The following is a 24,520-nucleotide window of genomic DNA, read 5'->3' on the forward strand; positions in this document are numbered from 1 at the left end:
AATGGAAACATGATTTGCTTTCCTTTTATTCCCATAGGCAGGTGACATAGGAGCAAATGCACTCATGTGTCCCTAAAACAGTTCTCAATCATTTCGGTCGTGACCCCTTCTGGAGGTGGCATATAAGACAGTCTGGGTTGGGGATTTAGCTCAGTGGTAGAGCGCTTGCCTAGCAAGCTCAAGGCCCTAGGTTTGGTCTTCAGCTCTGGAAAAAAAAAAAAAAAGACAGTCTGCACATTAGATATTTATATTATGATTCATTACAGTAGCAAAATTACAGTTATGCAGTAGCAATGAAATAATTTGATGGTTGGGGATCACCACAACATAGGGAACTGTATTAAAGGGTTGCAGCATTAGGAAGACTGAGGACCACTGCAAAGTAAAGATGGTTGATTGTCTCCGAGGCTGCTGACTTGGTAGTGATGTGATAGAGGCCTTGATCTCCAGACAGGACCCTGCCTCTGCGAACCCATCTCCTGTACATATGTGATTTTCCCCAAAGAAAACTTGGAGCAAAGTATTTCTCTTTCTAAAAAAACAAACAAAACAAACAAACAAATAACAAAACAAAAAACCCAAAAAAACAAACAAACAAACAAAAAAACCCACCAACAATGCCCTCTTACCCAGAGAATAGCCTCAAAGAATCACAAAGTGTATTCCAATTTAGTAAATGCCTGAATTCAAATTCTGCCCTTCCACTATGGCCCCAGACAGCACACACAACCCTTCTGAGTCTTCACACCCTTATTCCACATCACGAAGATGCAAAAGGACCTCATGCCCAGGGCTGACTGAGTCTCACGACCAGAAGCCCCGCCCCCTGCGCCGGGCGCATCCTCCTTGTGTCTACAGCCTGTGTTCGGCAGGGGCTTCCGTCTGGCTGAGCCTCCCGTTCTGTTTACTGAATAACCAGCACACGTCTGGATCAGGTTCAAGTGCCACTTGAACTGGGGATCGCCTCTGATTTCTCAATCAAAACAGCCCATTTCTTGCTCTCTTTTCTCACAGTACAGAATTAAATGCGACACAATCCACCAACACAGGAAATACTGGCTGTCAGCTCACACTGGAGGCCCGCTCCTACTAGCAGCTTATCCAACCAAAACGATGCATTTTGGACATCGACTTTTTTTTTTTTTAAAAAGCATATTCGAAAAATTTAAATTACAATTTTATTTATTTTATGTGCGCATACATACACATATGCACGCACGCACGCACGCACGCACGCAAGCTAGTGTTGGTCCACGTTGTGCCTGTGGAAGTCCTTCCACCAGGTGAGTCCCAAGCATCAAACCCAGGTCAAACTTAGTGGCCCGTACCTTTACCTGATGGGCCATCTTCACAGACCAGTAGGTGTGTTTGTTTTCTGTTTGTTTGTTTGTTTCAGTGAAGCAGAGTAGAACCATAGTAAATTCTGTGCATGACATAGCTTTTGATTTATTTAGTTATTGTATATAAAACATACATTCTGTCTTCCTTTTTGTGTGACATTGATGGAGCCCACAGCCTGGACCCTGTGGGCTAATAATTGCCAGACCAACAGAACTGCACTTCTAGTCCACAAAGTAATTTTCTTTCTGGGCCAGTTTTCAAGTCTGAGTGCCCCAGCACTAACAAGGACTCCTAGAGGGTGAAGACTCATCCTGGGTCCCCTCCAATTCTGCTGCTTAATGCAGTGCTTGGCACATCTCAGCTGTTCAATAAATACTTCTCTCAGGGAGCCGGAAATTTCAGTAACCCCGAGGAAGACACTGGAGCCTGCAGGGCAGATGCCTGCTCTAGGTCAACTCTGCATTCTGCCACCATTGCCCAGGGCCCTTCCAGACACCGTGGGAGGGCAAGCCTTCCACGGGGACTTAGATTGAGGCTACTGTGTGTGAATAGGAGAATGATGTGCTTAGTCCCTGTTTGCCTAAGACTGACTGTGACCAACCCATGTTTATTAACCCATGCTTAGAAAGTGGGAGTCTCTGGGACAGCACAGTGGGGGAACAGAGAGGAAAAGGCCTGATGTTTATCTGATTCAACGTTTCTGAGCTTGCTAACAGTAAACCTGCACTCACATGTATGAATATGCATCATGGTTTGAATATGCTTGGCCCAGGGAATGGCACTATTAGGAGGTGTGGCCTTGTTGGAGTGGGTGTGTCTCTGCGGGCTTGGGCTTTAAGACCCTCATTCTAGCTGCCTGGAAGCTATTCTATTCTTGCACTAGCAGCCTTCATACGAAGATGTAGGACTCTCAGCTCCTCCTGTACCATGCCCGCCTGGATGCTGGGATGCTGCCATGCTCCACCTTGAGGATAATGGACTGAACCTCTGAACCTGTGAGCCAGCCCCAAATAGATGTTGTCTTTTATAAGACTTGCCTTGGTCATGCTGTCTGTTCACAGCAGTAGAACCCTAACTAAGAAACACACTCTCCGGATACATACATACTCTTCATATAATATGTTGGAATGTGGAGATCCAACGTGGAATTGAAGCCCAGGACAGACTAACCAGGGAGCTGAGCCAGACCTAAGTCCCTCAAGAACAAATTAGATTGTAAATGGAGAAGGGCCTAAGAAAACATGCCATCTGAAGAGATGGCAGCCAGTGGCTAGCTCCAAGGTCTTCCAACATGAAAGGAAGGGCAATGACTGGTGTAACCATCCTCCCCCTACTTGTCTCTGGGTTCCAGGGTTCCCTAGCTGCAACGCTCCAGTAACACCATGATGGTAGAGCCATATAATCAAAGGTGATGGCTGAGAGGCAGATGGGCCTCAGGCTGTATCTGTGCCCTGACAATCCCTCAGCCATTTTGAGCCTCTCAGAGCCCAGTAGCCCTTTTGGCAGCTAGATAACAACTTCCTTCCTCTGGGAGGATTGAATGAGGTAAGTTAACCACCTAGGAAGTGTTCATAATGGGAGCCCTTCCTTTCTCTTTCACCTTCCCTCAAAATCATTTCCTTTCACCTCAGAGATTTCTCTGAGATAAAAATAGAACCCCTCTCACCATGCGTTCTGCTCAGACATCTTCAACCTCCAAACTCCCCTGACCTTTTGTAAGGTGGATTCCATTATTTCATTTTAGTAAACTTTTCATCCATCCAAGCCCTCGTCACCTCAGATTCTAGTTGGCCGAGACCGTGCACATGGACACATGTGAACACTCATGCTCTCTCCAGCCATGGATTCCACACATCCTTCCTGCAAACCCCCAGCTCCAAATCCCTTCTCAGATCTGCACAGTTGGAAATGTCTGGCTGTGTGAGTTATGTACCCAGTGTACCAGTTCCTGACTGTCTTCCTGTGGGCCTATCTGACTCCCACATGTGATGACGGGTGTTCCACATACAGGAGCCAGCTCCCTGTTCTTCTTGGTAAACCAGGTCTTATGTGCACATAGACTGGAGACAGCTGTGGCCAGTATCAGCCCAGCATGCTGTACTCCACAGGCTGGCGCAGCACACTCATGGCCTGTCCCACGAATAGACCTTACCTAGAAGACTTTTACAACGGCCTACAGCATCCAGGAGGATCTTTAGATCTGGGTCCCTTAGACAGTTTCCTGGGTGAGGGAATGCTGTAAGACTAAGACAGCTAGGTCAGGCAACGAGGGACCAGAAACTGGATGACCTTGAGCGAGGCCTTTCTTTTCAGTGGGAGTCAAGGCAAAATTTTGAAGTCTATAAATATGACTTAAAAAAAAAAAAGCAGCTAACTATCTGTCTGAAGGAAACTAGGACAAGAGGAGCTTTTTCAAGCAATGTACATCCTGCCCGAGATTTTCTGTCTTTCCTTCTCTCTCACTCTCCCTCTCCCCCTCCCTCTCCCCCTCCCTCCCTCTCTTTCCCTCTCCCTTTTCCTTTCCTCCTCTCCCTCTCTCTCCCTGTCCCTCCCTCTCCCTCTTCCTTCCCTCCCCCTCTCTCCCCTCTCTCTAATAGTTGAACCAGGGATTCTGACTTGCTGTGCACTGCATTACCACAGTGACACCCAGCCCCTGAGATACTTAACTCCCCCTACCCCCATTACTACATACGGTAACTTGGATGTAGAGAAGGGGCAAAGGCCCTAGTTTGCAGTCTGAGCAGAGGTCCCCAGCCTCTCCTTAGGCTGTTCTAGCACAGGCTTGGGAATGCATTAAACAATGTGAGCAAGGATGGTCTGTCAGGACAGGTTTCTCCCAAGGACAGGAGACATCAAGTGGACACAGCCACTTGGGAAGGGTCCTTGTCCATAAACTGCCTGCATCAGATCACCTAGGGCCGGTTCTCTCCGAGACAATTCCTCCATTCTCTTTGTTTGAAGAATCATGTACCTTCCACCCACCAGTCAGCATCCAGCAGTGGGACTCCAGAGTCTCTCTTGGCTTAGCCCATTCTGATTGTTCTAGATTGGTAGCTTATGTATCTGAGGCCAAGGTGTCAACAGTGTTGGTATCTGGTGAGGGCCCACTCTCTGGTGTGTAGATGGAAACCTCTAGTTGCATTCTCACATGGTGGAAAGGGGAAGGGGGAAAGGTCTGAATTTATTTATTTATTTAAGTTTTTTGAGGTAGACTTTCATGTGTCCCAGTTGTTCTTAAACTTTCTATGTGACCAAGGATGATCTTGAACTTCTCATCTTCCTGCCTATACTTCCTAAATGCTGGGATGACATGTGTGCACCATTATGACTCATTTATGCAGAGCTGGGTATCAAACCCAGGACCTCCTCATGCATGCTAGGCAAGCACTCTACCAACCAAACATTCATGAAGACTCTCCCCCTGTGATGTAAAAATCACCACCTAAAAGACCCACCTCCTAATATCACCACTTGGGGAATGAAAACCTCAACATTAGTAATTTAGAAGAGGCAGGCATGGTCAGGTAAGCCTGTCATCCTAGCTGCTTAAGCAACTGAGAGAAGACGGTTGCAAGTTCAAGTCCAGCCTGGACTACATAGTGTGTTCAAAGGCAGTCTGGGCAACTTACAAAGATCCCGTTTCAGAAAAAAGGCTAGAGAAATAGGCCATTTTCTTAGCACATACAAGGTCCCACAGGTTCAGTTCCTAGTGCCACAAGACAACAACAGCAATAACAGTAATGCTCTGGGGAGGATGCAAAATCCCAACACACATCATGTCTGCTTCCCTAAGCTGTGGGCACACAGCAATGGGACAGAAACTCTTCCGAATTCCACACGCACCATGGGGGCGCCCTGTACCAAGGTCTGGATTAGAGTGTTCAGGGAGAAGCAAGACCTGGCTAGCCACCCAAGGAGCACCTTGATCTGTTGAGGACCTAGGGGAGTGGGGATGATTAAGTTTGCTGTGATCAAGGGACCACCCTGAGCTTTTTATCTTGGGTGCCCACGGCCCTCAGGACACACTGTAAGCATTCCAGGGAAGGACTGGCTGACTGGGGTCAGAGTCACTTGCAAAGCTCCTGTTAATGACCAAGAAAGCCTGGATGTCCCAGGAGGCAGAGAGACAATTTCTCTTATAACTCTTACACACCCGCAAGGTTGACATGCCATGCTCATGATTCCACCAGCCTCTCTCCTCTCAGGAACCCCCTGAGAAGCCTGTTTTTAACACTCAGTACCCCACTCGACCCTCTCTTCTCCCAGTGCCTGGTAAACAGGACTGTGTGGGGAAACGGCTTCACCCGGGCCAGCTCCCACACACTGCAGCTTTGTTCCAGCCACTGCTGCATAATAGATGGACGTAGGGCTGGACCAGCCTCGGGCGCATCTTGGACAACAGGCCTGTCACTAAGAGGCAGTGAGGGGCATAGTTAGGACACAATGATTTCTAGTCAGAGCTGAAGACTGGACAAAGGGCCCATCCCCCAGAGCACAGGATGGAGATGGAAAAACCGGCCAGTCTTCTAAAGACTCTGCTGAGTCCTGAAATCCTTCCCATGACCCCCCAGGATTAGCTGCTCCCCCCTATGGCTGGGGAGAGGAGGGTGATAGGCCCTCTTCCTGTCTCAGCCCCTCCCCATGCTCCTTCTTTTGGGATTGTTGTTAAAGCAGGTGTTACGGCCGGCCTCGTCAGGATCTGGGATGCTCCACAGTCTGAGCCTGTTATCTTCCACAGGTTGTGTGGTTTCTCATTTTGTTGGTTCACGTTTTCCCCAGGTTCCTCTTGCCTACCTGTGGTGCAAAAACCACATGGGGACAAAGAATAAGGGCGGTATCACGAATCCGACACTACTGTGCTTCCTAAGAAAGTTTTTAAGAAGCAGTGCACAATTTTGCATGATGACATCCTTTCTGTCTGGATATTTAGCGAGAATGAAACACAGGCAGCCTGTCGCTCCGTGAGCAGAGTGGGTGTTGTACACTCAGCTGCTATAGCAACAGGGGTCTGCCACACTTGCTTTTGAACCATTCTGTCAACACATCAAAGATGAGTTCAGGGGGTTCTCCCAGGAGCAGAGAGATACTTGTTCCGAAGCCAACATCTAGATTTTGTTTCAGGAGGTCAGGATGGGAGTCTGAGAACCCACACTTTAATAAGCACCTCACAGAAGCCAACATAGTTGTCCCAGACCACAGGTTTAGGACACAGAGGTTAATGAGGAAATGACACAGGTTTCAAACAGGGACCATACACTGGAGGGTAACTAAGCACTAAATCTATAAAGATGAGCGAAGCACACAGAACCCTGGGACTGGAAGCAGAAATGGTGGTAACAGGATTCTAGAGCTACCTTAAGATGCCACAGGGGCAAGGTGTCTTCACTGAGGACCTCAGCAGCTATATCCATCGACACAGGCAGAGGAGATCGGCCAGGGGCTGGGATGGAGGTAGGCGTCTTAGTAGAGTCCAGATCCCAGACCCAATAACCATTAGGGTTGTTCTAATTTAGGTTTATAAACGCTGTGGTCTGATAACCCCTGCTAACAGGAGGGTGTTTTCAGGTAAGCTCTCATTGTATAATAAAATAGAAATTTATGGAGTTGTGTGTCATCGGTCCTGAAAAAGAGAAGTGGGTGCAGCTCAGTCTCAGGCACACAGCTCTGGGCTCCACGCCTAGAACCACACAAACCAGGCCTGATGGTACACATCTGCAACCAAATCCCTCATGGGAGGTGGAGGCAGGAGGATCAGATCAAGGTCATCTTCAGCTACACAGAGAGTTTGAAATTAGCCTGAGCAACAGGAGAATCTGCCTCAAAAAGGGAAACAGATACATAAACGGAGAGCCTTGTACCTGCCAATGGTCGGAAGATTGGTCAGTCCTTCAAGGTTCACTGCATGGAAATGAACCGGCTGAGAGGTCTAAGACGGGAGAGAAATCATGATTGATCTGTCCTGACACATGTCAGTTGGGTAAGCCAGGGTAACGAGCAGCTGCTACGGCCACACAGATGTTTGAAGCCCCGAAGCACTGAGTTTGCAGATTTGATTTTTGCTGAGATAGCTCATTTCCCTGGTCTCTCCTAATTATAGCCTTAGAGTGAAGCTGGAGATGAAAAGACTGCATTTCCCAAGAACCATTGCAATTTAGCGTGTGGCCACATGATAAAGTTCTGGCCAATCAGATACTTAACACTTAACTACTCAAGTCCCCACCCGAAACACCCCCCCACCCCCCCACCCCCGGCCCACTGAGTGGCCCTGACATTCTGGAGCAGGATAAGGGGTTCAGAAGCTGTCTTAGGCCGAGAGAAACAAACAAGCCACAAAGAAGCAGAGCAGCTGGGGGTAGTTAGAGGCCATGTTGGCAAGGTCAAGTACGGAGCTGGAAGGAGCCACACAGCATCCAACCCCACCGTCGTTTACAGGACACGGAAGGAAGGTGGGGAGGTCTGAAGTCACGTTCAAAACTGGCGGGAGAGCAAGCAATCAGCAGGCTCACACTTGAAGCCAAATGGCCCAATCCAGCCGAGTTCAGGGTACTTTCTAGACTCTCCCAACTGCAGAAACACTCAGCCCAGAGGGACTTGGGAGTGCATAGATCTCAGCAAACACCCCCTTTCACCCCAGCTTCTCAGCTCTCTAGCTCTACCCCGATCTCGGGGGTCTCTGAGTTCTTTTCCCTTCCTCATAGACGGTGTCTCTACAGAGCTGTTCCCACACACCATGCTCAAGGACAAGCTCCGGGCCTGCACCTCTGAGTTGTCCGGAGTGTGGATGGCTCATTTCCCAGTCTCTTGTTAAGACAAATGCAGCATTGTCCAAAGCCCTTCTTTCCTTTCCCCACTGGGCTCTTTTCTTGGCTGCTTCTATGGTGTGAAAGGGAAGGTGCCACCTGTCACCACTGGCTGTTAGTTAATGCCTCTTGACTCTAGGGTCAAGGGCCGGGTGGAGTCTGAGGTCTATTTTTCTCTGACACTGTTCTGATGCCGTATTGCTCCCTCCCCAAACCCATACCTCACAGAATCTGAAATTCTTCAGGTGGACCTTGGAGAATTTCACTGTGCAAGGTGACAAGCCATTTTGATAAGTGAGAGAAGCAGTCAAGTCCTTAAGAGACCTGAGCGACCTGGAAGAAACAGCTATGCAGGAATAGGAAAGAGACACAGAATTTGGCTTATTTATCTGTTTTTCATTGCTATAATATAATGCCTAAGGTTTGTAATTTTATGAAGAAAAGAGGTTTGGAAGCTCAAAGTTGGGGGCGGGGGGGTCATCTAGCAATGAACTTTCTGATGAGTGCCTCAGGGACTCCACTCTGATGATGTTAATCAATCCTGATTACTTCCTAAGGTTCTACCTTTAAGTACCATTGCTAATTGCCTTTTCAGCTTTGTGTGTGTGTGTGTGTGTGTGTGTGTGTGTGTGTGTACACAAACGCTCTCACATTTGTGGTGTATGTGTGCATATGTGGAAACCAGAAGTTGACAGTTGACAGTGGGTGGCTTCTATCACTTCCCACCTTATATTTCGGGGTCGGGAGTCTCTCACTGAACCATAAATGTATTAAGCATGTCTCACTAGCCTTGGCTAGGCTCAAACTCTCTACATGGACCAGGCCGGACTCAAAGTCACAGAGATCTGTCTGCCTCTGTCTCCGGAGGGCTAGAATTAAAGGTACAAGCCACCTCTCCCAGCATCTCGCAGATATTTTTGACCTAACATCTTGAACCTGAACTAAGGATCCTTTAGTCTACTTGGCCCGTCCCTGAGACCCCTGGTACCTGTGAGAGTTCCCCGGGCTCCCTAAAGCCCACCTGGTGATGTGGTCCACACCCTCTTCGCATTCCAGTCTCAGAGTATCTATAATTCCTGAAGGGCTTCCGCACAGCCACCATTGTGACCCACATAAAAACCTCGTATCCCACTATTTCCACTTAAAATTTGATTTTACAAAATTATTTATTTCTGAGTGTGTGGTCAGAGAACAGCAGCGTTGGTTCTCCTGTGTTGCCCGCACATGGGTGGCAGAGGTCATGCTTAGGTGATCACACCCCAGGTGCCTTCACCCACTGACCTGGCCCACCAGTGTCTACCACTGTTTCTGCTTGGCATGAACATTTCTCATACTGTCCTACGAGTATTCCAGTGTTATCATTACGTGTGTGCATGTACATGCACAGGCATGTGTGCATACGTGTGTGTGCATATGTGTATTCGGAGGCCAGAGCTGTCATTCCTCAGACATGGTCCACCTCATTTTTTGAGACAGGGCCTGGAACTTGCCAAGTAAGTTGTGCTGGTGTCTGAGGATCAGAAGGAACTCAGCCCTGATATTTGTATGACATACACACTACCAACTGAGCAGTCTCCCCAGCACATATAATTTTTAACAGCTGCAGAATGTTCTATTGGACATATGCTACTTAATGCATTTACTCAGTCTCCTACTGTCAGCCCCACCCCCTTTATACAGCTTCCACTTCGGAGCTGTATAAACAGTGCTCTGATGAGCGTCTTGATGCTCAGAGGTTTTCTCAGCATTGGATTACTTCCTCTGGACACACTCCCAGGAGTGGGATTACTGGGTCACAGGATGTGGACATTTTTATGGCTATGAGACATGTTGCCAAATTGCTCTTCGAAAGGCAGACACCTCTTTTGTGTGTCTTTGATAATGGTTTATACAGTTTTGGACCACGTTGCCTCAGGATCCGAGATGATGATGGGCAGCTGGGAGTTTGGACTTTCTATCTTTTGAGAAATGTCTTTAAAGTTGCATAATAGCCTCCTGACTATCAAGATTATAAATGCATGGTATAGAATGCAGTCAGCACAGCAGTAACCATACAGAACAAAAGTACCATGGGCCCTTTTTTCTCTCCTTGGATTCTCAGAAGGTGGGGGTTTCCGGTGTTGGTATACTAGGCTGAAACTTTGGGCTGAATTTGCCAGGAAGTGAGGAGGTTGTTTTAAATCACGGCCTATGCAGAGGGAGAACCTGATCCTGCCAGAGTTCCCAGGAAGACTTGCACAGTCTAGCCATATGGAGATCTCATTCCCTTCCTTTTCTAGTGTGAAATCCCACCAAGGACCAGCAAGGCACCCTCAGGAATGTCTACTGAGCATCTCTGACTTCACCAGTCGGGTGTGTTTCTCCTTGGGCATGATGCAGACTCACTCAGACAGAAGCTTGGTCCGTTCCCAGTGAAGCGATTGCTTGATGCTGGACAGGCCACGAAGAGCCAAGCCTAGCTCCTAACCGTAGAGGCTAGTACTGAACAGAGATCACAAGACATTCTGAGTAATGCTGGGACCCTGTAGCTGGAGTGACCTTGAACACACACGGTAAAGGTGAGAGGTGTTGGCTCAGGCCAGTGGAGTGTTCACCAAGACGAGGCTGTGTGAGGTGCTTTGCATGTGTAAAGCACACAGACCACTCACAACACTTCTGCCTACAGAGAGACTACTACTGTTCTCCCCACTTACGGATGCGGAAACTCAGGGTTCAAAGCTTGCACAGGACCTCAGAGCAGAAGGGTAGTGGGGGACAGGATTGGAACTTGTACTTCTCATTCTACAGCCTGGCTCTCATTCTGAATGTAGGATGAGAGCAGCTATCCTGAATTCTGGGACAACATGTCTGAGCCTCCTTATTCTTCTGTCTGCCCTGACCTCCCATCACAGGCTAATGACATCTTCGCACCTCTGTGCAGTGGCTGTGCACAGAACATCACGGGCTGAACGGCTTAAGCAATAGACATGTCATTTCTCAGAAGCCCAAGATCAAAGTCCGAGAAGGTTGGTTTCTGGTGAAATCTCTCTTCCTGGCTTGCAGACCACCACATTCTTGGTATATCTTCAAGTGACTTTTCCTCCCCCTGTGCTCCCTGCACCCCACTTATGACATCAGTCCCGCCTAAGGCCTTAACTCCCTGAATGCTCTCAACCTCATCTGATCTCAGAAGCCAAGCGAGGTCAGGCCTGGTTGGTACTCGGATGGGAGGACTGCAGTTCCCTTGGGTTAGGGCTCTACTTTGTCACATCATTCAACCCTCATCTTCTCATCAAATGTACCATCTCCAAATGCAATAGGGGTTAGTATATGAACCTGGGAACACACCAACCCACTCATTCTGTCCAGCTCAGCCAGCAGCACCCTAACTCGTCTGTCCCCTACAAACCTACACTCCCCCCCCAACATCTGACCCTGTGAGAACAACTCAGTCAGCAGAGTGGTTGCCTCACCAGCAGAAGGACCGATTCCCATCTCCAGGACTCACAGAAAGCAGGCCGGATTCCACGAGCATGTAAGGCCAGGAGAAGGGAGGCAGAGACAACATAGCTTGCTGGACGGCCATCCTAGCCTAACTGGTGAGCCCCAGGCCAGTGAGAGATTCTGTCTCAAAGGAGGCTGTGCTCTTGAGGATGACACCTGAGATTGTCCTCTGGCTTCCACGTGTACGCACACACAGGTACATGTATGTTACCCCCCCCTTGCACACCATTCACACATGAGCAAACACACCACATTATAAAAAGGCCTCCCTCATACCAGTGCCGTCCACAAGAATGCCTCTTTCTTTCTCACTAGATCATGCTGATTTGGAGTTTCTAAGCCACATTCATCTATTCATGCCTTCACTCATTCACTTCATTCATTCAGCCTAGCCACTGTTTAGTGAACAGCTTCTCTCCCAGGCCCACATGAGCTCACCCTGCAGGGGACAATGTATGGCATCCTAACTCGCAGACCTCTCAGGGGACTCCTTAAGCACCAAGGCCTCTCAGACACACTTGCTTGGAGTTGGGCAGAGTTGCTGATTCGAGGTGGCCAATGTTTCTAGACAAAGGATTGCAAATCACCCAGAAGGGAAAAGGACAGGGAAAAGGACACAGGGGCCAAGGAGAGACAGGCTTAGTGTGCGCTGTTGACAATCAGCACAGACAGACCCGGAGCCTGAGAAACAGGCAAGCTTCTGTGAAATGTGGCTACCAGGAAACAGGCAGGCAGCGCCTCTTGGTGTTCTCCCGCAGGGGACCTAGGGCATGGACTTCATTCAGCTCGTGGAGCCTCCTACCCTGCCCAATATACATACCCTATACCCGCCATGCTAGCCAAGCTGTCAACGCCCCGGAAACACCTGACCTAAATTCCCTCCATCCCTTCCACAGCACGGAGCAGACAAGAGAGCTTTGCTTTTTCAGAGTCTTGTTACACAGCAAGAGTTGGCCTGGAACTCGAGACCTTCCTGCCTCAGATGCCCAAGTGCTGGGATGACAGGCCTGAGGCACCATGTCCCGTTGATTCTGTGTTTTCATCCAGAAAATGTTTTGAAGCTTGGGGAGGATCTTCTGAAATGTAAACCTGGAGTCAGTTATACACACCTATAGGCTGAGGCAGGAGGATTGCAAGTTTCAGGTCAGCTGAGCTACATCAGTGAGTCTTAGAACCAAGAAACAAAGCAAGCCCCCAAACGTGGCGTGACTCCTTTCATAGCATCACTAAGCAGTTTCCTGGTCTGTGTCCTTAGGGTCAAGTGCATGGTCCCTACAAGTGGGATTGTAAGAGCCTAGCAGGCCTGAGCCCTGACAAAACACGGTGAGGCATTGGCCCTACCCAGCTTTTCTGCGTGCTCCAGAGCCTTGCTCCTCTCCACAAGGCCTTTGCACATGGGGCGGTTTTCGCAGCCTCTGTGTACTGGTCACTCACCTTCCCTTTGGAAAGCCTGCATTCAGTGTCACTACCTGAAGCAAACTTCCTTTCCTCTGCTGCCCTGCCCCACCCTAAGCACCTCCCCTTCCTCACAGCATTCCTCACGGTCCCCTGTGGTTGCCCCAGCAGCCTCCCTCCCACACTGCCCTTGACTGTAATTTTGCTGGCCACCGCATTAACATTTTATCTCCAGCGCCTTACAACAGGCAACACTCAGGGGATGCCTGGATGGATGGGGTCCAGGATAGGCTGGTCCCCAATCTGTGAGTTCCCACCACATGCCACTCTGCTCGCCAACAGACCCAAGGCCAGAGCAGCAATGTCACTTTGGATGCAGCCAGAGCTGCTGCAGGCTTGTCCAGGGGCAGGGTGGAACCTTAGGAGTGGTCCAGCCCCAGGGAGGTGGCGGTGGGGGCGGGGTGGGATGCCGATCAGCAGAAACCTCGGTTCTCTGAATAGGCTTTCTGCCTCTCTGCTGGCTGGCCTCCCCCACACCTGCCTGCCACCTTGTTCCTTTTGATGGAGGCACAACACCCCAGGAATGCCACTGCCCCAAAGGGTAGCTGGGAGGTGTCCAGTCCCTTTTAATTAAAAATCAACCAGCCAGCGTCCTCCCCACTCACTCCTCCCTTCTCTTCGTAGAAACCCACAGTCAGCAAGGCAGGGAGGGGGAGGGATGGTGGCAGAGGAGAAATGGCTGGGTCTGCACCCCCTCACCCTCTCCTCCCATACCCACCCACGCCCTGCTGACACCAGGCTGAGGTCACTGGGGCTTCCTTTATCTTCCATCCTTCTCTAGAGCCCTGGTTTTAGGACACCTCCTTCCTCTGGAGATTGTCATAACCACCATGAGAGGGGGCAGGGGCTGGTGGAGTTCCCTGGAACCATGTCAACAGACATGCCCCAGGCATTACTAACAAACCCTTTCTCCAGCTGAACAAGCCTTCAGGGGGAGAGAGAGAGAGCCCCACACTGGAGGAGCTGTCACCCCATGGCCAAGAAATAGTGTGTCCTTTGTGAGGTGTAGGGCTGGGACTGGGCTGCAAGGGGGCTTTCTGGAGCATGAATTAGCCAGGTATCATTCTAGAAGCATGAGAGGCAGTCAACCCAAGGGGGCTTCCTGGAGGAGGTGCCCAAGAGCCAAGGAACAATACTCATGTAAGGAACAAAGCTGCTGGAAAAAGTAGTACTTAAGCTCTGAAGGAAAAGTAGTGCTTAAGCCCTTAGAATTCGGAGTGTTGTGTGTGTGCATGTATGCATGGACACATGCATGTGTGTGCATGCACGCACATGTATATATGCGCACAAGTGCAGGACAGACATGTGCAAATGTATGCATGCATACATGTATGCTTGTGTGTCAAGTGTCTGAATATGCATGTGTATTTTATATGAAAAGGTGTTCCTTAGTAGGTTGAAGAAATCCTTGGCAGCGGCTGTGGGATCAGTTAGAACATTCTTCCTTTCACGCAGTACAAGGTCATACCATGGGCCACTTGCAGTTTCTCTCTGTGTTCTCTACCCAGCCCTGTGTCCCTTCTCAGGGGGGCCTATCACAGAAGCAGAGACAGCAAAAGCAGTTTACACAAACAGACAGGCAAGGGACCCCCACCCCCAGCCAGTCTCCAAGGACATAGTTCATTAGGACGCATCCTCTGTTGCCATGGAGACGTGGAGGTCCCCCAGAGCCTGGTTAATAGTCTTTGAATTCACTCAGGCCTGGAGCACAATTAGACAAGATGGATTTTTGAATCGTGGCATAATGAGACCCGGATGTCCGGAAGGTATATGGCAGTCTCCCAGGGGAGGGCTGAGCCTATGAGGGGACACCATAGTCACAGGGTCACCAGGGTCTGCTGCTCTAGGATAGAGAACTGACTTGTCCTGGGGAGCCCTGCCTCAGTCTGGGTAAGAAGGGAGTGAAGAATGAGGCCCCAGTTTATTCTAGATGCTTCCCTCCCTGAAACAGGGGAGCGGCTGTATTCTATACGCTCTAGAAAATGTGCCAGTCAGTGCTCCTCATGTGACTATGTGACTGAAGCCACGCTGCACACAGAGGAGACGATCTGACTTTCTTGAGCAAAATACAAGAAATCACGGAATATTAACATCTCAACCTGTGGGTGACAGCCCCTTTGGAGTTCGAATGACCCTTTCAAAAGGGTCACCTAAAACCATCAGGAAATACACTATGGTTCATAACAATAGCAAAATTAGTTATGAAGAAGCAACAAAAGTAATTTTATGGTTGGGGGTCACACAATGAGAAGAGCTGTAATAAAGGGTCTCAGCGTTAGAGAGGTTGAGAGCACTGCTTCAGTTGAATGCGCACAGGAGCAGGCATAGAGGGAGCACACCTTGCTGCATCCCGTACTTCCTGTCCCGGGCCTCAGGGCTCACACTATGGCAATAAGGGTGATACATTCTGACACAACCACCTCATCCTGGCAGGGACCTGAGGCCAGGGCTCATGCTGACTGGATTGTAGGATAAGATCAGGAAGCTTCTCCAGGAGGAAAGGGAGCAGAGATGGTCGGCCTGAGTTTGAGGCCAGCAGGTGGTCTAAACAGAAGTTAAGGGAGTGTGGAAGGCATCCAGGTGAGTGGTTACGTCAAAAGGATGCTAGCGGGGTCCCTCCTTTACTTCCTGTTCCTCTCTTCCAGCCCGGCCCTCCCTGGTGAACCTACAACATGGCTACCTCAACTTCAGTCCCCGGCAGCTTCTCTCAAAAGAAATCACGATTTCAGACCCCAGCAGCCCTCGTCAGAACAGGATTCCTTCTGTAAAAGGTCCTCATGGTTCTCACTCATCTCCATACGGACCTGTCTGTTTCCCCGCCACAGGAGCACCCAGCCAGGAGCCCAGCAGAGAGGGAAGGGCAGAGAGGCCAGCTCTAGTCCAATGGGAAGATTGGGTCCTCAGCAGAGGAGGGGAGGCTCTAGAACAGGAAGTGCCCCGAGTCACCAGGTGCTCACCTCTCTAGGGCACCCACCTCCTGTTGGCTTCTGGAAGGTGGAACTTTCTAGTATCAGAGGAGTAGGCTGGGATGCCAAGCCGCAGCTCTCCACCCCCCTGCATCCCCCCTCCCCCCGCCCAGCTTGCACCTGGTGCATGGCCCACAACAATGGCTCTGAAACTGGCCGGCTGCCCCCGAGGCATCAAAGGCCATGTATCACACTGTGCTGACTGGGAATGAGGAACAGGGATGGGCACAGAACCACAGCTGGACTTTTGCCCGAGCCCTCTTCTTTCTGCCCTGGTTTACCACAGTCACTCGGGTGACAGCCCTGTGCTCCATGGCAACAGGAGGGTTTGTTTGTTAGAGCTTTCCCTTTCTCTCTTCTCTTTTGTGATAGGAGGAGAGCAGCCACCAGAAAGCTCTATTGGCTAAAAGCAGGACTTTTGAGAGAGGCAAACATTATAAGACATGTGACAGAATCCAGAGCCACCTCAGCCTGCCATGTGACCTTGGCTGTGTCACCTAATCTGTATAAGCCTCAGTGTGCCCCTCTGCAAAATAGGCACAGTGTTACAGGCTGCGAGCAGGATGCTGGGAGACTCAGGTGGAAGACTCCATGTAGGCTAGTGGAGGGTGGGAAATGAGAAAACCCAGTGCTACTCACTCTGCCCTCGGCTTTCCTGATAGATTTAAATTTCACAGCATCTTCACCACCTAAACCAGGCCAGCCCAGAAAAGCTGTGCCCCAAACCAGGAAAGGAGCAAGTCACCTTTTCCTGTCTCTTCTGCTTGACTGCAGAGTCTGTGACTTAAGAGTTTTTTGCTTTATTCAACCAGAGCTCCAATGATCCACAGGGTGTGTGTGTGTGTGTGTGTGTGTGTGTGTGTGTGTGTGTGTGTGTGAGAGAGAGAGAGAGAGAGAGAGAGAGAGAGAGAGAGAGAAAGGCGCTTCTGTTCAAAATACTAATAAGCAGAAGCTGGGAGACAAGGAAGGACAACCTGAGGATGTCCTGAGCCTTCCTTAGTGTAGCTAGTGGAACAGGAACACATGACCCAGGTTGGAGAATCTTCCTGAGAGGAGAGGTGACGGGGGAGCTACTAACTGGCTCCATGGGCCACAGGTCAGCAAACCTGGGCAATTGATGCAGAGATCCCTCTGCAGTGATGCCCGGCTCCCAAATGTTCAGGGTACCCTGCATGCCATTTGGTAGCAGCATTCTTAGTCCCACTCTGTCAGCAGGGCTCATGCATCTCCTGATGGCATCTCTTTCCACAGCTCTCTGCCCTGGCTTGGATCCTCATAGATCACCGACAGTGCTGGGCTCAGGCCTCCAGCCTTATCTTCCTCCCCTCAGCTCTCAGGCAGTCAGTAGCTAGAGGCAGAGTGCTTTCTCCTCAGGATCCCTTCTGACTCAGGAGCCATGCTGTTTGTGGCAGGCAAGGTCTTCCCAGCCTTCCAGCTGGCCACTGTCAGCCAGAGTCTTCAGAATTCCCATGCTCCACCCTTCTCTTCCTTCCACTCTTACCAAAGCTGCCCCGTCACGCTGGCCCTTGCTTGGCTGGGTATTTCTTAATGTCATTTACTTCCAACTGATGGGATGTTTATTTGTGCTCTGTATAGCCTCCCCGCCCTCCTGGGCCTGTCCTGAGGGCAGGGACCTCTTCTGTTTTGATCAGCGTGTAGATGTGACCCATTTTCTAGAACATTGGCTGGCCCAACACACCCTGAGCGAGAGATGCTGCAACTCCGCTGGGCTGCTGGGCTGCACCTTTTCCCTACTGTGCAACGGTGCACGGCTGAACAGGCCACTCCCCCAATCTGGTCACCACCAGCCTCCATCTTCCCAGCCCCCACAGCTCCTCACATCCATTCATACTCAAGAATGTACCCCCCTCCCAGAACCTGAGCAGGATTCCTGGGTCCCGCTCAACCCTCATTCACATACCTCCTCCTATTTGCCTACCCACTTCCCAAAACAGAGTTCTGCTTCCTTAAAAGCTGGACAAATCTGTTCCCTCCTGGTCCTCTGAGCCAGAGGGCTGGCCAGCATACAGCAGGTGCTTACTGGTTGCAAGTTTGTGTATAATCTCGATTGCTCTAAGGAAACTGTGATTAACTACACCAGGGATAAAAATCTATCCTGGGGGGGTTGGGGATTTGGCTCAGAGGTAGAGCGCTTGCCTAGCAACCGCAAGACCCTGGGTTCGGTCCCCAGCTCTGAAAAAAAAGAAAAAAAATCCATCCTGGGACCAGGGGCAGCAGGCTAGTCATGGAGCTGAAACCAGGATGCCAGTCCAGGACGGTCCCAAAGACACCTCCTGCAGCTCCAGGGCAGCTCTGGCCCCCTCTCATGAGTGGCAGCTGATCTGACTGTACTGTCCAGCTTGGCATGGAGCCCCAGGCTTTCGAGTTTGAAGATTCGCCAGTCTGACCGACGGTCAGGACAGATTGCTACCTTACTCCTTGGTGCCTGCAACTCCCAGGGGAAGTAAACCGGACACTGAATCTCCTTCCTGGGAGGAAATCCTGCCAGCATTCTCGGAGACAAGGGACATTAAGGCCTAGCTACAGGAGGAAGGGGCCCTTTGTCCCAGCCACTGAGGCAGGGCAGTGCCTGTGTCAAGTGGGCACGCCCTCTGCTGTGACCCCATAAACTCACCTGGGCTGTGAACTTCCCATTCAGCCATTATCCTGGCTTTAAACTTTGCCTGTGGTGCCTTGGCACAGTGCAATGATTCTACCACATGTCTGACCACACCAGACTCCTTCAGACCCTCTGAACACTGTCAAGGAGCAGACAGGACTGGATGGATAACTCATTCCTTTCAAAATTTCTGGTTTTCAGATGGTTAGGCCCAGTGAGGTTAGGTGAGCTGCCTATGGCCGCACAGCAATGACAGAGGCGGAACTCATAATAGGAGGTAGGCTGAGATTCCAGATGTGGTTTGAGGTCACCAGGGAAGGCTTTCTGGAATCAGGAAGGACGAGAGGACTCTCTGGCCTCTTCGGCATTCTCTTTCCTTCCTCAAAACACTCAGGCTCTGCCTGGCTTAGAACCCAGGCCAAGCCGACAGAGATACCAGAAGCTGACTTTCCCTGCGGCTTCTGCCCTTGAGGATCTGTTCAATAAACAGAGCCACTTTCTCATCTCCCTGCAAACATTTCAGGCAACACAAACAAACAGATCCTGCTTTTGATCTGCTACTGCTAACTCAGAAACAGGGCGTCTCTCCCAAGAAGAACTTCCCACCCCCAGCTCTGCAGAGCCCCCAGGGCAGTGGAGGACAGGGGATGGCAGGAAACCGCCCTTCCTGCTGGGGCTGCTCATGGAGGAGGGGGGTGGGTGTGGGTGGGCGTAACCGGCTGAAGTCTGGAGTTCTGTCCCTGTCAGAAGCACTAACTACCACCCATCCAGGAGGACTAGTGTGCCGTGTGTCTTCTGCTCTGCATCACTATTGCCCAGGATTGTATTTTAGGGAGGTCTGGTCTCCCCACCCCGCAGAAAAACACCACCTGCAGGGGAATCTCAGCCTGCAGCAGGAGGCTCTACCTGGAGCCCTGAACTTCATGGAAAGCCAAAGTCCTCAATAGTGACCCCACCAGCCCCAATGTTCGTAGGGCACATTGCTCTTGGACCTGGAATACTCGGCAGCTCCTGTTGCCAACAGGATTCTGGTTTTCAGATGGTTATTTCCTATGCTGCCATCCAGCCCCACCCTGCACCCCAACAACAGGACTCTGTTCCCTGCACCTTGGAAGCCTAGATCCTCCTTTTTCTCCTTGTCCCACCAGCTCAGAAGTGTCACTGTCATCTCCAACTAGCCCTCCTTGATCACTGTCCTGCAGTGCCTCGCCCTTCTCCCCTCCTTCCCTCTTCCCCTCCTCCCTTCCTTCCTTCCTCCCCTCCTCCCCTTCTCCCTGTGGCTCTCGGTCCCAACCTCCCAGGAACCACTCCTATGGCTTTCTCCTTCATCTCATTGTCCAGAGAGAGAGCTGACTGCAATGCCGGTGTTACCAGCTGTCTGAGGGCCAGAACCAGACCTGACTGTTCCAGAAGGGATCTCTCCTAGTGTTTCCTAAACACACTGCCACCTAGGACAGCTCCCTGAGGTCCTCGGTGCTCTCTGTGAATGCCAGGAGATGGAAGACCAACTACTGAACTGTTTGCAAACCTCAGGACAACTTCTAGATGGTCATGGAAGAACAGTGAGTCACGTCACATCCAGGGTTCAGGTCCACGAGACAGCCCCAGAGACAAGAGGTCAAACCCGGCCAGGTGAGCCCCAGCTGGGGTTGCATTTCCAAGGTCCTAGCGCAGACCCCCAGCCTGGTCCCCCGCGCCCAAACCTGCTTGGGTGACACAAAGCAGCATCCTAGAGTAGGTGGGTTTATGAGAGCCAGGAAACATCTTGCATCTGTTTATGTTTTCACATATATGAAAAATATGTGTAGCATGACCTACTGCACAAACCCTCAGTGTGGTGAGGTGGAGTGGTGGATGTTTATATACACATTCACTCCTGCAACCATTACCACTCCAGAAGGTTCTTGTGTTGACTCCCGGGCACCACTGAGAATGAGATAGAATTTCATCAGAGAAGAGCTCTGCTGTTGAATGAAGGAGACACAAGGGCACAACCAGGCAAGGTCCTAGCTGGGAAGATCCCCTGCCCCCGCCCCAAATATCATGGGCACCAGGCTACCTAAGGTGCAGCAGTAAACCCAGTTCCTGAGATAGATGAAGGCCTCTTCTCAGGCCACGGGACTTGAACTCTGCCCTTCTACCGGAAGTCTCCTGAAGTCCTTCCCGAATGAGGAAGGATAAGAAGGATGGGGGTGTGCACAGCAGAGGACACACTCAGAAAGAGATGCAGGCTTCAGGGTCTGGGAAATCAGGGAGGGGAGGAAGACAAACAAAGGCCACAGCAGGACAGCTGCGGGGCTCAAGTCACTCCTGGACCCAGTGGCAGGGGCAACCCAAGGTCACACAGGAAGCGAGGGCAGGATTCAGGCAGGAGTCCCACAAGGCCTTGTCATTGTCCCTGGTCATGTCTTCCTGGGAGGAGATGGGGCTTACCCAGCTTCCCCTGTATCGAAGTCTAGGATGAAGAGCAGGGCGGTATCCTTAGGAAACAGGAAAGGTGCTGGGCCTGCCTGCTTCTTCTCTGTCTCCGGGGCAACACAAGTGGAGGCAGGTTCTCCAAAAGTCACACAGGGCCATGGCTTACTTCTTTTTTTTTTTTTTAAAGATTTATTTATTTATTATATATGAGTACACTGTAGCCGTCTGCAGACACACCAGAGGAGGTCATCAGATCTCATTACAGATGGTTGTGAGCCACCATGTGGTTGCTGGGATTTGAACTCAGGACCTCTAGAAGAGCAGTCAGTGCTCTTAACCACTGAGCCGTCTCTCCAGCCCCATGGCTTACTTCTTAAACTCTCTGTTAGGCTCAGCATCCAGAGTCCCGTGGCTCTTCCCTGTCTCCCTGACTTGGCTCAACCTCTATGCTCATGCCCCCAGTCCAGTAGCTCCCAGCTCTTGTCCGGCCCACACTGAATTAAATGTGTGTCCCCACCCCCCACTGTTGCTCACATTCCTCCTTCTGGAATGGCTATCTTGCCCCTCACCTGTCCTTACCAGAGCATCCTAAAGACAGTCTTTCCCCACAGATACTGTCCCACGGTCCCAGCCCACTCCTCAGGGAACCACAGCTCTGAGCAGGTACCTCTTATCACTGTCCTCTGTGCCCTGCCTGGCATCCCCTTCCCCAACTCCCCTGCATCCACCCGTTCTTGAGTGGCCTGGTCTCCCTACAGAGACACAATGCTTCGGTTTAACCCTGTATGCATCCCCGGGGCAGCTGGGGGGACCTAGCCCACAAATCTTCACACAAATCTTTGCACGGGGTCTGGGGGAGGAAAGCAGTCAGTGCCTCTTCTCTTTAGACCTGCTCAACTGTGGATGCTAGAGCTCACCCTGCACCGCTACCCCTTCTGAGGGGCTTCAGTCTGAAAGCCAGGCCCAGAAAAGGACAACGGCTGAGAGGTTACCCTTCAAGCTAACAAAAGCTAAGGGCCCAGAGGGACCTGGGGATGGATAGCTCAGTTGGTAGCGTGCTTGCTTAGCATGAACGAGGGTCTGGGTTTGATCCCAGTGTTGCAGTTCAACGAGAACAGAATGAAATCGCTGCACGGCGGCGCACACCTACGGTCCCAGTGCTGGAGAGGCACAGGCAGGAGGATTTAGGGGTTCAAGGTTACCCTAGGGATAGAGGAAATTCAAGGCTAACCTGGGCTGTATGACAAAAATCCTGCTTTAAAGCAACTAAAGGTCTGAAAGGGGCTGGACTCTAAAGTGGGTCTAAGCTGGAGGCTTGAAAAGGCACATCTAGAAAAGAAAGGCCAGGGTCCCATTCACTGTCTACCAGCCACAGCCAGGCCAGGGGCTTCTCAGAGCTTCTGTACATGCCTGAGGCTATGCAGACTGTATCTTGCAGCCAGTTCCTTCTTTAGCCTTCCCTGCTATGAGAGCCAGGGTGAACTTTGTGCACTTTCCTGGAGACTGTTTCCCCAACTGAAAGATGTGGGTCACGGTAGAGTTTTGGGGTGCATGAAGTATGGGGTCACATAGTGCACAGTGGAGGGGCAGGCCTTTGAGAGCCCTTCTTCCCACTCTTTTACTTAAAAGCCAAGGCTCACACAGTCCCAGCTTCAGGATGCTCCAGCAAGATGGTCCTCCCTGGCCCCACAGGGGTAGCTTTGTTTACTGCTCCCGAGTACCCATTCCTTCCCCTCCCCCCATCTTCTCTTTCTCTCCCTCAAGTTGGAGTTTCAGGGAGTTTCAGCCATAACTTGGCTGAGACTCTCCTCAGGCTGGTGATAGGGGCTGGCCAGAGGAAAGCTCTTAGCAACCCAGGCTCCCAACCCAGGGCCTCAATGAATAAAGGAGGGAGAGCTGGCCAGAGCACAGCATGCCAGGAAGAGGTTTCCAACAGGGACTGCAGAGGCCACAGTGGCAGCCTGGCAGACCTCCATAATTCCAGGCCGCTGGTGGAGAAGAGATCAGAGATTGCTCCTCCTATCTCTCCCACTGCTGGAACCAAGCCTCTAAACACGGTACTCTTGGCCGTTCCCCTGAAGAACCAACCCTCTCCACTCAGGGGCCCCTTCCAATTCAGGCTAAACTCTCTTAAGTCTTCTCAAGATTCTGGAACTTTCCACCCTTAACCTTTAAATCAGTCTGCTGCTATCAGGCAAGTACACAAGGCTGAGAACCCTCTGCTTGACTGCAACTCAATAACTTGGGGTACGGGAACCTCCATCCCACAGAGCTATATTCTTCCCAGACCCTCTCAGCCAGGGCTTCTGGGTCTCTATTGGTTCCTTGGCAAACAGGGGCGCTGGGGGTGGGGCACATCCCTACACATCTTCTGTGCTCCTCTGGTTCCCGCAGGCCCAGAGAACGGAGCCCCAGCAGCAGCATCTGGCCCGTATCTTGGGTTTGCTCACGTCTTGTTCCAGAGATCCTCATATACCCTTGCTAAAGAGCTTGGCCCTTGAACAGATGTCGTGGGAGGAATAAGCCTGGAGCCTCTCCGCAGGTTCACAATTCAGTCAGGGAGCCAGAGAACAGACTCGGAAATCATCAGTATGCAGCTGGGCATGTAGTCCAGTGGGTAGAGTACTTGCTTAGCAACCACAAAGACTTGGGTTCAGTTCCCAGCACCTTGTAAGCCCGGAGTGGGGGTGGATGGATGCTGATACTCAGGAGGTGGGGGCAGAAGAACCAAGAGTCCACAGGCATCATTAGCTACATATCAGTTTGAGGCTGACCCGGAAACCATGTAAAAAAAAAATACTGTGCTCGCTTCGGCAGCAGATGTACTAAAATTGGAACGATACAAAGAAGATTAGCATGGCCCCTGCACAAGGATGACACGCAAATTCGTGAATTGTTCCACATTAAAAAAAATACAACACACACGTTGGGCTCTACCTCAGCTGGGATGCTGGGTATCCCAAAGCTCCAAGGACAGAGAAGTTAGTGTGCCCTAGGATCCTGAAAGAAAGGGCTACTCAGACCTTCAAGTAGCCTCATAATAACTGGGGTCTGTTCTCAGAGATCACAATGGCTATGACAGGAAGCTAGACAGGATCTTTAGAGGACAGGTAGAAGACAATGAAGTTATCAGGTGACCTCTCGGGTCTGCAGAAACCTCCATCCCCAGAAACCCGACTTTCATTGGGGATTTCAGCTAAGGGGCCTTTCCTGTGGTCAGCAGAGCAGCAAGAACAAAGCCTCCAGGAGTTGCCTCTGTCCCCTTCTTTGCCAACAGCTTTCCATGCCCTGGCAGTCCTGCCAGTTTCTGGATCCAAAGCCGTGAGTACAGAAAGAAAATTCAAGGCAAGGCATTGGCTTGTTAGGGTTAATTTTGTTAAGGTAGCAAGGGTGTTCCTTCTCACCCCAAGGCAAAGCAGGCTGGCACCCCGGGGATA

The 24,520-nt window shown here is 50.8% G+C and overlaps 1 protein-coding gene and 1 non-coding gene across 2 annotated transcripts in view; one reads left to right on the plus strand and one right to left on the minus strand.

Annotated features, from left to right (window-relative positions):
- Positions 1-24,520, minus strand: part of Coro2b (coronin 2B) — a 110,344-nt gene that overhangs the window by 76,805 nt on the left and 9,019 nt on the right. The window lies entirely within an intron of this gene.
- On the plus strand, positions 23,885-23,991 carry LOC120094558 (U6 spliceosomal RNA). The gene has a single exon (XR_015628320.1). It is a non-coding gene; the product is annotated as a U6 spliceosomal RNA (small nuclear RNA).

Source organism: Rattus norvegicus, chromosome 8 (genome assembly GCF_021556685.1).
Source record: "Rattus norvegicus strain SHRSP/BbbUtx chromosome 8, alternate assembly SHRSP_T2T, whole genome shotgun sequence".
Lineage (NCBI taxonomy): Eukaryota > Metazoa > Chordata > Mammalia > Rodentia > Muridae > Rattus > Rattus norvegicus.